General features: G+C 36.7%; 1 pseudogene; it reads right to left on the bottom strand.

Moving 5' to 3' along the window:
- Positions 1-1116: 1116 nt before the first annotated feature.
- LOC120286607 lies at positions 1117-6145 on the bottom strand (annotated as a pseudogene).
- Positions 6146-11281: the final 5136 nt, after the last annotated feature.

Here is an 11281-nt window from a genome sequence, read left to right as displayed (position 1 = left end):
GTAAATCTCTTAAGAGAATGTGATTGTTTATAATATGAAAAGAGAGTGATAGAGTATTGTGAAGGTGCTCGAATTTGCAATAGCAACTCTAGACGCTTCAAGTAAAAGTAGAACATTCTTCACAGGCTGCAATATCTCTTAGATTACACAGTGAATTCCAGTCTTGTTGAGGCTGTTGGAATTTGGAGAGTAAAAGTAAGACAAATAGAAGAGTGAAATACTATAAACCTCATTTGCATTTCTTCTATTCCTTAAACTCTTTCAATCTTTGCTTGATAGGAGACTGTGATTCTGCATAAGCATATAGGTTTTTACGACATTGATGTTCCTTTTACATACTATCCATCACGTATCTCAAGTTTCCTAAAATAACCAATTTACCCCTTCTCGGTTGGCATGCCTGGTCCATTACACATTTAGCTATGTTTCAATTGATAGACTACAATTTGCACATCATGTAATTGTCATGGTAATAATGCTGCAGGAAGAATATTGTCTCCCACACATGGCGTATGCATGAAGTCATTGTGCAGTTTCATGCGTTACACGGCTTGCGTTAGATGAATGCATACTAAGAGTGGACTAGCATGCTAGATCACCACGCACAAACTCACTTAGAGAGAGAGAGTCAAATCCCAAAATCATAATTGAGGGCAGCCTTACAATTGCTAGACATTATTAAAATGGTTCTTGAATTTTGGTCTAATATGCAATATCATCATTAAATTTTTAATTTATTTAATGTGGTCCTCAAACTTCGATTCAATATTAAATGTGATCCCTGAAGTTTTAAACATTTTCATGTAATTTAGAGACTACATTGAATATGCATTAATAGTTTATGGATCACATTTAACAAATTAAAAGTTTTTGTACGATATTACTTATTTGACCAAGTTCAAAGACCACATTGCATCGATGAGAAGTTTAAGGACAATATTACACATTAAACAAGATTCAATGACCATTTGTGCTACTATCCATAAAAAAAAAAAAAAAGAAAAGAATAGTATCTCTTTCCAGTAAATGACTTTCAAAATTGTTCTAAGTGAAATCCCCCGGAAACTTTATGATCTTTTTTTCAAAAGAGAAGATACTATCCATGTATCAAAATAATACTTAAAAGGCACGCAAAAGGCTTTCAAGCATAGCAAAACCCAAATAGTTGCAGAACAAAGCAAAAGCTAGAAAGCAAATAATAAAGCACAGTCTGCATTCAAAAGCATAGTCTTGGAAAAGCCAAAAGAAAAAAGAAAATGGAAAAAAACAGAAAAGGTGTCGCAGTGGTTCCGAGCATATCATGACAACGGTTATTTATGATGCGGTCGTCTTTCGTTGTGCATGGCATTTGGTCCCCCTCAGATCTTTTCTTTCAAAGGAGAGTTCAGAAGATCTCTGAAACTCCAGTCGGACCCTTAAATAGTCTGCGAATGATCATGTAGTAGTTTGATGAATTCGTTGAAAGTTGTCTGCCGTTGTGAGGTGCCAACCCTACGTTCCTGGAGATCAGAGTACAACGAGTCAACTATGTAGACAACGAAAACAAATATCGAGCTCAATCCAACTGCATCAGAGAGAGAGAGAGAGAGCCTTTTCTCTCATTGTGATTCTGTTCACCTCTCTGGGGAAATGCTTAAAAGCCTCCCTTGCATATTCTTCCAAACTCGCTGTTCCCGCCAGCTGATCAGCACTTATGGCAGCCGCACAGAATTCTTGGAAATCAAACTTTGCTCCATATGCCAAATTAGAAACCTGACACAACCACGAAGGCAATTTTTCCACGGTTAGATATTTTTTTTTTTTTTTGAATGAGTTCTCTGTCTGCATAAACCAACTAATGTGATGATAGGGACTGTTGTTAACAGTTGCTCTCAGAGCACTTGTTAAATATACATAAGGTGGAAATATTAGAGTTTTCAAGCATTAATCGTGCATATTACCAGAACAGCTAATGCATTGCTATTTCTTTGCATTTCCATATTTATCATGCTAGTTGTTTGTCTGCATAACCCAAGTGCTCCGGATAAGTTTTCAACAACATCCCACTGATATTTTCAAGCCTTACCTCATTGGCATACTCAAGAGTCCCTGAATGCTTCATAGCCTCGGTAGACCTCCTTGTCACAGCCTGGTAAATTGACACTAGTCACCATGAATTCTCAATTGAGAAATAAAAAAAGAAAAGCAAAACCAATGAAGTGCCACAAGCAATAGGATAACAACTGACCTCCTTAAAATCCTGCATCAAAATAAAACCCTTTCTCCCGCCTAATATTTCAAACTGTTTCCTGAGGTAAGCTAGCTGAGCCTTTGTCAATGTCATTACAAGAGCCTGCTCCAGTGGTAAAGATTCATAAGTTCAGTTCTTAGAACAGTAGGCAAAAACAGTCACAGACTCGCATCTGATTTGAAGGTGGAGAAAGAAAATCATTGAAAAGTGAAGAACTATGTCAGAGTGTATGATTATTCTGATGCAAGCTCTGTCTGTCCCCTGATTAGTCGAATCACGAAATTCAAGATGCAGCGTACAAGCAAAATTAGTCTTTGAGACAGCAGACAACAGGAGATAGACAAATTCGGTAAAATCACCACTTACCTGCAAAGCTGCTTTTTGTGGAGGAGATGACCTCATATAGGCTATTACAAGCCTACACATCATCATATCTAGTGGTATCTTGACATCATGGTGAGAAACCAGCCAAGGAAGACCTAATGAAAATTATGGGAATTCGAAGATCAGATCAATATTAATCTGCAACCCTTGCTAGGTTTGATTAGGGATAAAACTTAGCAAACTAATAAGGCCAGGTTGCCAATTACAAATTGATTGCTATTCTTCTGTATGTTATTCTTTGTTTAAATGGCTCTATAGACTTACACAAAGCCTGGGCAGCCGTTGGTCTCCTTCTGTAATTCTTGTTCAACAATCTCTTCACAAAATCAATTGCCTCAGGGGATCGAGAAGGCCATGGGTCTTCATCAAAACTTGGCTCTTCCTCACGGATCGCCCGGAATATTTCAGATTGATTCTGCCCCCAAAAGGGTGGATCACCACATAGTAACATATAGGCAATGACACCAATACTCCACATGTCTGCTTCAGTTCCGTAGGATGCATGTAGAACATCAGGAGCTACAGTAAATTCGCTTCCCACAAAATCCTTCAACCTGCCACCTGCAGAGATTTCACATTAAGTCCAACTCCACACTCTCAACAGATGGGAATATCTTAAAGTTCAATCTGTAGTTCTAACCTGGATTTATATATTCAGAAATTCCAAAGTCAATGAGCTTAAGGGAGAGTTCTTATCTCCTGTCGCAAAAAGAAAATTCTGGAAAGAAAATCAAGCTACCATTAGTAGACAGGATTGTTGCGGTTTAGATCACTCATTAGTAGGTAGGCAGGGAAGGCAAAGTACCCACTGCATTATTCCACAGTTATACACTATGATGGAACACCTCGAGGCTGGAATAACCTCATATCACACCAGTATTGGTCAAAACAATAACAATGACCTCATTTATCCAAAATCATGCATATTCCCATCCAAGGTCATTATTTTCTAATACATAACTATAATGAGAAATCAATGTAAATAATGGAAAAATCTGAAATCCCATGAAGAAAGTTTAAAAAGGGAAAGCAGTACCGTATCTAAAAGTCAAAATCTTATTAAGGAACATGATTGTACACTTTGAGACAGAAACATAAAGCTAGATCAGAACAGAGCCAATCTAATGTATCTGAAACAACAGGAGGATCAAGACATTAAACTTCAATGATAGTCTATGTTTCATGAATACATTCTCAAAAAGTATGATCAGCAATTGATCAATTACCTCTGGCTTTAGATCACGGTGAATAACTCCCTGGAGATGACAGAAGGCTACAACACTCAATATCTGAATGATAACAGCCTTTGCATCTTCTTCAGGGTAATCTTTATCACTATACAAGACAAAAATGGTTCCATCCTCTTAAGGATTTGAAAGGTGCACTTAAGCTCAACTAAAAACATAGTAAAACAAGCTTAGGATTTGATTAACTAAGCATTAGAAACACAATTTTACCTTGAAAATATTCTGTCAAACAACTCACCTCCTTGACACAACCTGGAAAACAGAGAATACACTGGATAAACCCCAAAAGTTTAATGGTCAAACATAAACTGACAGATATTTTGCTTGAGACAAATACTGAACAACCAGAAGTTCCATCGGTTAATATGTTTTTTGAGTATAATCAACCAAAAATTTACCTACTTACTGAGCACAGTCAAATAGGTCAAAAAATAGTTGATTCTTCAGTGCTGAATAACCATAACCTTCCCCCAATTCGTTGGGATTCTCTCAGTTCAGATGAACAGAATAATCATTTTGCAGGTTGACCACTCCTATGTTACTTGTAAGATTGCCATGTAATTTCCCCTCATGATCTGGTCTAACTCCCCTCATGCCAAAATCCCAACGCCAGACTTAATTTTAGTAGTAATTATGACATGTTTTATACTGAGAAGCTCACAGCTTCACACCAGAAACAATAAAGATGACAGAAAACAGAAGCATAGGCACTTGGCACAATTGAAACATACTCCATGACTATGTAAACGTTGTCTCCATCTTCATAGGCATCATAAAACTGGATTAAGTTCTTATGTCCAATTCGTTCAGTTAATGCCCGCAAAATCTGCACTTCTCTTCTCACGCACTCTACATCAGTTGCTGTTGTCATCTGCAAAGTACAAAAAAGAGATGCTTCAATAGTTCCTGCAGACAAATGCTCCAAAGCATCACATCCTTTGCAGCAACGCTGATACATACATCCCTTTCATCTTTCCATTTCCCGGGAATGTAAAGCTGCTCTATAGAGAACCTGTGGTGCGGCAAGTTCATACGATCAAGGCAACAGATCTCACTTTCTTGAAAACTTCACTGATCATCCTTATTTCTTTCTCAAGTGAAGTGAAATATGACTAATGGGCCTTGGAAGTTGAGTGTGTATGACTCAGTAGTTCCTTAGTATATAAAGCTCAAGGGATCCAAACTATGAAAATTCAACCATCGTATCCAAGGAGCATTTCACCTAAAATATCTCTTTATGACCTCTCAGACAGACTCCATCTACTAATCAGAAAAAAAAATAGACTCCATTCCCAAACATGACATATATAAAGACACTGGCACAAATCAGGGCAGCGAGTGAACAAGAGATTTCTCCAAATAATTGGAATTACCCAAAATAAAGCAGTTGACTGAACAATCAATAATGAACAGTAACCATCACAGTATACTATACACTCATCTGTCAACCACTAGCAGTTTCCACACAAGTAAAAGCAGGTATATTCTGATAGAAACCCGCCCAAAAAAGAGGACCATCGCAATTTTTTTGTTGATTCGAATACACAATGAAGATACCTACTAAATAAGAACCAGAATCCATATAAAATTCTTTCAAGAAAAGGCAAATGACGCAGTAAGATCCGAAGAGGGAATACAAAAGAAAACGAAACCTCTGATTTACGGATGACTTTGACACCAACTTCTTGGCCTTTCAAGCTGCCCTCCTTGGCCTTGGCAGAGCATGTGCGCCCAAAACCGCCCCTCCCAATCTCCTCACCCATCTCGTACTGCGCGGCGAACTGGTCCAAAAACCCGAAATTCTTGTCCAAACCAATCTCAAACTCACGCCCTTCATGGGTTTCGATGGGAATTCTGTGACCGGGTTCCATTTAATACTGCAAACCCAATAAGCCAAAAAGTCGCTAAATAGGCGAGAAAACTATTGTTTATCGTTCGACTTGAGTCCCAAGAAAGAATGTTAACTGAAAACCCAATAAGCCAAAAAGTCGCTAAATAGGCGAGAAAACTCTTGTCAACAAGCAGCTTCTCATTCTGATCTTCCCGGGAAGAGATAGATTTCGCAAAACCTTTCCGGAAAATACGCCACGAGCTAGCAATTCTCAGCAGACTAGCTAGAAAAGCAACTTACCTCTTTTCTTGTTTCCTGGTCGAACCAAAGCAAAAAAACCCAGAAAGGAAGAAGAAGTAACAAGAAAGGGGCGAAGCGATCAGGCTTTACACAGAGGTGAAACCACCGCTGCAAAAACCGACTCCAAGCATTTCATATGCCAAAAAAGAATCTTCGAAAGGTACCCGGGGCTGGCGCGTTCCACGACTTTATCTTTTGTTTGCTGTCTTCGCAGGACCCGAGCGGGTGGGAGCAGAGGTGACGAAATTGGAACGTGGGACTGACGTTTGGTCAAAACAGAAATAATGAAGAAAAGCGTTTTGTGCAGGTGTCATTCGGGGACGATTCGCTCAGACAAAAGCGACAGGTCTTTACTGTTTTCCGCACCTACTACCGACAGCCGCCATCCTACGAAACTACTCCAGCTCCAGCCCGTGGTCTTTGCTTCACCACACCGCCGCACAAGCCTCGCCGCCAAAGCATCTTGAGGAGCCCCCATCACCGGAGTCTACGGAGAACCGCACGGCGAAAAACATAAAATAAAATGCTGGATAACTACGACCGCCGCTGATCGCCGGTCATCGTCACCGCGATTCCCTTGATCCATCGGCCTGTCCGAATTCATAAATATCATCTGCTGAATTGGGTAAGAAGTTGGGATATTTTTTCTAACTTCACAATGTGCATATGTATATAGTTGATACCTTGGATGGTGAATACTATCTTTTGTTTTGTTTTGTTTTTATATTATCAAAAAAATGTTAGATAAAATTAGGGCAGATTTTAATTGATAATTTTGCACGTTAAGATAAGATTACATATTTAATATGATTCTAGATAATCTCCGGAGATCTATTAGGATAAGATTTTGGATCTTTTTATCGATAGATTGCATGTTAAGATAGAGATTATCTAATTAGAGATAACATCTAATTTAAATTGGCATTTGACCTAATTTAATCATTAAATTGAACTATATAATATATAAAACTAGGTAATTCATTTTGATTATTTTCTAATTTCGAATTTTCATGGAAAAACACACAAAATATCATATGCATGTCAATGTCATATACTTTAGATCATGTCATAGTTTTATGTCATTTACATGTCATATAGTTTGCATATTAAGCTCATTTAATTAGAAACCACGTGTCATAAAGAATTGGGTCTATATATGTCATTTCATGTCATTTCATCATTATTACATGTTACGTCATCTAAGCCACATCAATGTAGGTCATGCCTGCCATGTCATCATTTTGTGCCATGTCATTGTACTACGTCATAAATGCCATGTTATAACGTATGCCATGTCATGTGCCATGTCATCTTTCATGTCATCATTTGTGTCAAGTCATTACTCATATATCATTTACGGATTGCATGATAGGCCATTTAATTAAATTGCACATCATTGGAGAATGCATGTCATTAAGATTCTGCATAACTAGACATTGTGTGTCATACTAGAACAATTGCATATTTTTTTTCCCATCATCAGAATTAGAATATGTAATAAAATATCATCATTTTCTACATCATTGCATTTAGAATAATTGTATTGCATAAAGTATGATTTTCATTAAACAAGAGAAAACCTAAAAAAGATTTGAGTGAAATTGTTTGTTAATCATAAATCATATTAACATGGTGATGTGATTTTTTAGCTAACACTACAGATGTTTTCGTTACTTCAAGTTAAGTAAATTAACTCCATACCTTTGCAATTTATTTGTCATTTTGGTTTATTGGGTGTTAAATAATAATTGTGCACTCACATACTCACCTCACACGATAAGGAGTAAATTAAAATCAATGTAAATTGCCTACAAAACATATTTTTGAGATAAAAGAGAAAATGTACCGAAAAAGCATTAGAAAAATCTAGTAATCAAGTTCTTATACCCATAATTTCTAATTCTTAAGAGTAAAATAATTCTCTCATTCCTTTATTTGAGTTTCTAATCGATTCACTAAAAAATAGATTAATGGCGACTCTTAATTGAAAATTATTTGCATGTTAATGACTTGGAACCTTGAGTAGCGAATTTATATGGACTTGAGAGAGTTCGAGTTTAATTTAGGCTTAATAATCTATTAATCGAATTTAGATGGTGCACCGTACGGGAGGTCATGACAGGATCTCTACTATTTTTTTAAAAAGAACTAAATGAGATATATTTTTCTATTTAATTTTGAAAAACAAATCGAAGTGTAATATTCGAACAAGAAGTAATGTTTGAAGTATCCAATTGTAACTTTTAAAATAATGGATATTATTTTTCAATCAAAGAAAAGATTTAGTGGATATTATTTCTAAATAAAAGATATTTAGGAACTCAAAAAAATATAACGGGAATATCTAATATACTCATACTTTCCATTATTTTAGGATTTTGTAATTGATGGACACATAACCATAGAGAAAGGTTCATTAGTCTTTACTTCTTTGATTGCAAGAAAGTATGAGGTATCCATTGACGCCTAATTTTAATTGGCATCTATCAAATGTATATACATTAGATGTATAATACTTACTTTTTTTTTTCTTGTCTTGTTTAAATGAGTGGAGTTCATCTTGAAAACAACTTCACTGGGAAAATAATGTTAGTGATGAAGACGAGATGAATAATTCAATTGAAAGTGCTAGTAATGAAAGAGTCATGACACCATGCAATCCTAATTTACTAGTAATGAAAGCAACTTCACTAATTTTTTTAGGTTGCCGGAAAGTCACTCTAGAGCAATGTGATTTGAGCGAAACAAATGAGAAGTCATAATGCACAATGATTTTTTTATTAGTTACAAAGCCAACATTTCAAATGTTTTTTCATTTTTGAAATTTAATAGATCTTTCTAATGACATTAATGATTTCTTTTTACTTAGTGGTAATATTTTTACTTGTAATTATATATATATCTAGGTATATATATGTTTTCATTTTTCATAATCAAGGATTTTAACTTTTTGGGATATTTAGAGCTTCCCTTTCATATAGATGTTTTTTGGGCATTTAAAAAGCCTCTAATCCTAAATTAAGCGAATAGAAAAAGAAAATTATGGAAGGTTAAAAAAAAAAATGGAACCGGTCAAAGCATCATCCATTAAAAGTTGTGGCTGGTATTAGACGGTTAGAAAATTAAAAAAAAAAAAAAATTACCATTAAGCTAGCCGGGCCTAATTTTAATAATGCTCACTATGACTAATACTCAAATTATTTTTTCATGTCACCAAAAGCCTTTATGACCTGACCCCACAAGGAGTCTGACCGTATCACAAAATGTTGAAAGTAGGTATACCGGATCTATTGGTTAGACAATTCTTGCCTTTACACCCCCGACCCGTACTCCTCGGTAATGGAACCCATTGCCATTGAAGAATTATGATCGAAAAGGAAACTTAAGCCTCTGCCCACCTTATGAAAGAAGCCTCACCGGCTGCAACTCAGACTTCAACTTCAATGTGATAACCAGTGTGATGTCGGGTACTAGCACTCTTGCGATGCTTGGGAACAAGCCGTGCATGATTCTAGTTCGTTCCGCCGAGCTGGGGAGAAGAGTCTTTTAAGCCCTACGTTTCAGGCTTTCCTTCTTACTTAGAAATGGAATGAACCGCGGCTGGGTCAGGCTTGGCTTGCTTGGCTGACCGACCTGGGTCGCAATTGTTTATTTCCCTTCTGGCCAGAGTTGTTTATTTTCTTTTGGGCTGTTTTATTTCAATTATAGGCTAGCATTTTATTTTGGTGGGCCGGGCTTGACTTTTCTTTTAGGTTTGGGCTTTATTTGAGCTGGACTGGGCCCGCGTATAAGGCCCAGTCCGACCGGGGCTGGGGGTCGGTGGACCCAGTTCAGTCTCGATGCGGAGATCCGACCCGAGTTCCCTTTTTGGTCAAAGAATCATTTTTTAAAAAATATATATTTTAAAAATTAAGTAAATACGTATATTTTTCATAAAAATATTTCATTAATTAACTAAAGTTTCAAAAATTACCAACAAAATTCTAAAATCCTCACAAAAATTGTTTTCAAGAAAATATGTATTAAAAATGTTTTTTTAATTAAAAAATTTAGGAAATTTTTGATTTTTCTAAAATTGGCAAAAGGCTTAGAAATTAATTTTTGAACAGTTTTCTCTTAAAATGTGTGAAAAACCTTGATAAAAAGAGTTGTGCTCAAAATTGAAAAAGTTCTTAGGGTTTTACAATAAGATTTTGAATTGAGAGACAAATGCTAGATTACTGTTTGCACATTTCCATTTCCATCATTAATTGGCTGCGTACTCTTAATATATTGATTGTTTTTTCCCTTTAAGTTGGTTAGTATCAAACCTTAGGATTCAAAATTAGTAAGAAGGTGGCCTAAAAATTTAGATTGGTAATTGAACAAGATTATTTATCAAGAGGGCACTAGTTAACTAACTTGTGCAATCAAGTCTCTAGTCTTAAATTCTCTAGTTCATAGAATGTAATGTATACTCTCGGGCCAATTCCATAAAAAAGCACCAACTTTAACTATTTTCCCAAATCTAGCCCAAACTATATTTTGTTCCAAAAAAAACCCAAACTTTTAGTAGCATCCCAAATCTGGCCTCCGTTAACCATCCTTCCATAGTCACGGTTAGTGGCGTTCTCTTCATCCTTCTGCTCATCAAGTCACTCTCTCTGACATCCTCCGACTAGAGTCACCGCCAAGCTTGACATCCGCGCGTCCACCGCCGATGCCCGTCCAAGCCAACACTACACGTCCAAACCAGACCACCCCTCCGTCGTCCTTGTTGTTAGCTTCATCTTCGCCGAAAGAAGTCCTCCATCTCCATTGTCTTTGTGGTCATCTTTACCCGTTTTTGGCCTGAGCAAATGGCCAAAAATCTGGAAAAAATAGAAGTCTTCAGAAAGAAAAAATCTGGGGAGAAATCTTTAAGACAAGGAAGGGGCAATGGTGTCTTGGCTTGTCTTTTTAGCTAAAAGATCTGATATTTAGAGGAGTTTATAGAGCAACGTGGGTCAAAAATCAGTGGGTCTCTTGGCTTGTCTTTTTGGCCAAACATGGAAGACATGGCCGCAAACAACTCGAGTTATGCGGAATCTGTGGAAGCTGGGTTATGGGAAATCTATGGAATCTTGGGGGAAAAAGAAAAGGAAACCCAGAAACTTGAATGCTAAAGGTTTCCTTGTATTCATTGCAGCTCATCGCTGGAATAGGAAAAAAGAGAAGAGAAACCCATACTTGAATGCTAAAGTTGATTCAGAAATTCACAATCTGCTCGCGAGGCTATTCGTCTTTGTCTTCACCTTCTCGATGGCCAAC

The sequence above is a fragment of the Eucalyptus grandis genome, chromosome 8, assembly GCF_016545825.1.
Source record: "Eucalyptus grandis isolate ANBG69807.140 chromosome 8, ASM1654582v1, whole genome shotgun sequence".
NCBI lineage: Eukaryota > Viridiplantae > Streptophyta > Magnoliopsida > Myrtales > Myrtaceae > Eucalyptus > Eucalyptus grandis.
This window is presented reverse-complemented; position numbering and strand designations above follow the sequence as displayed.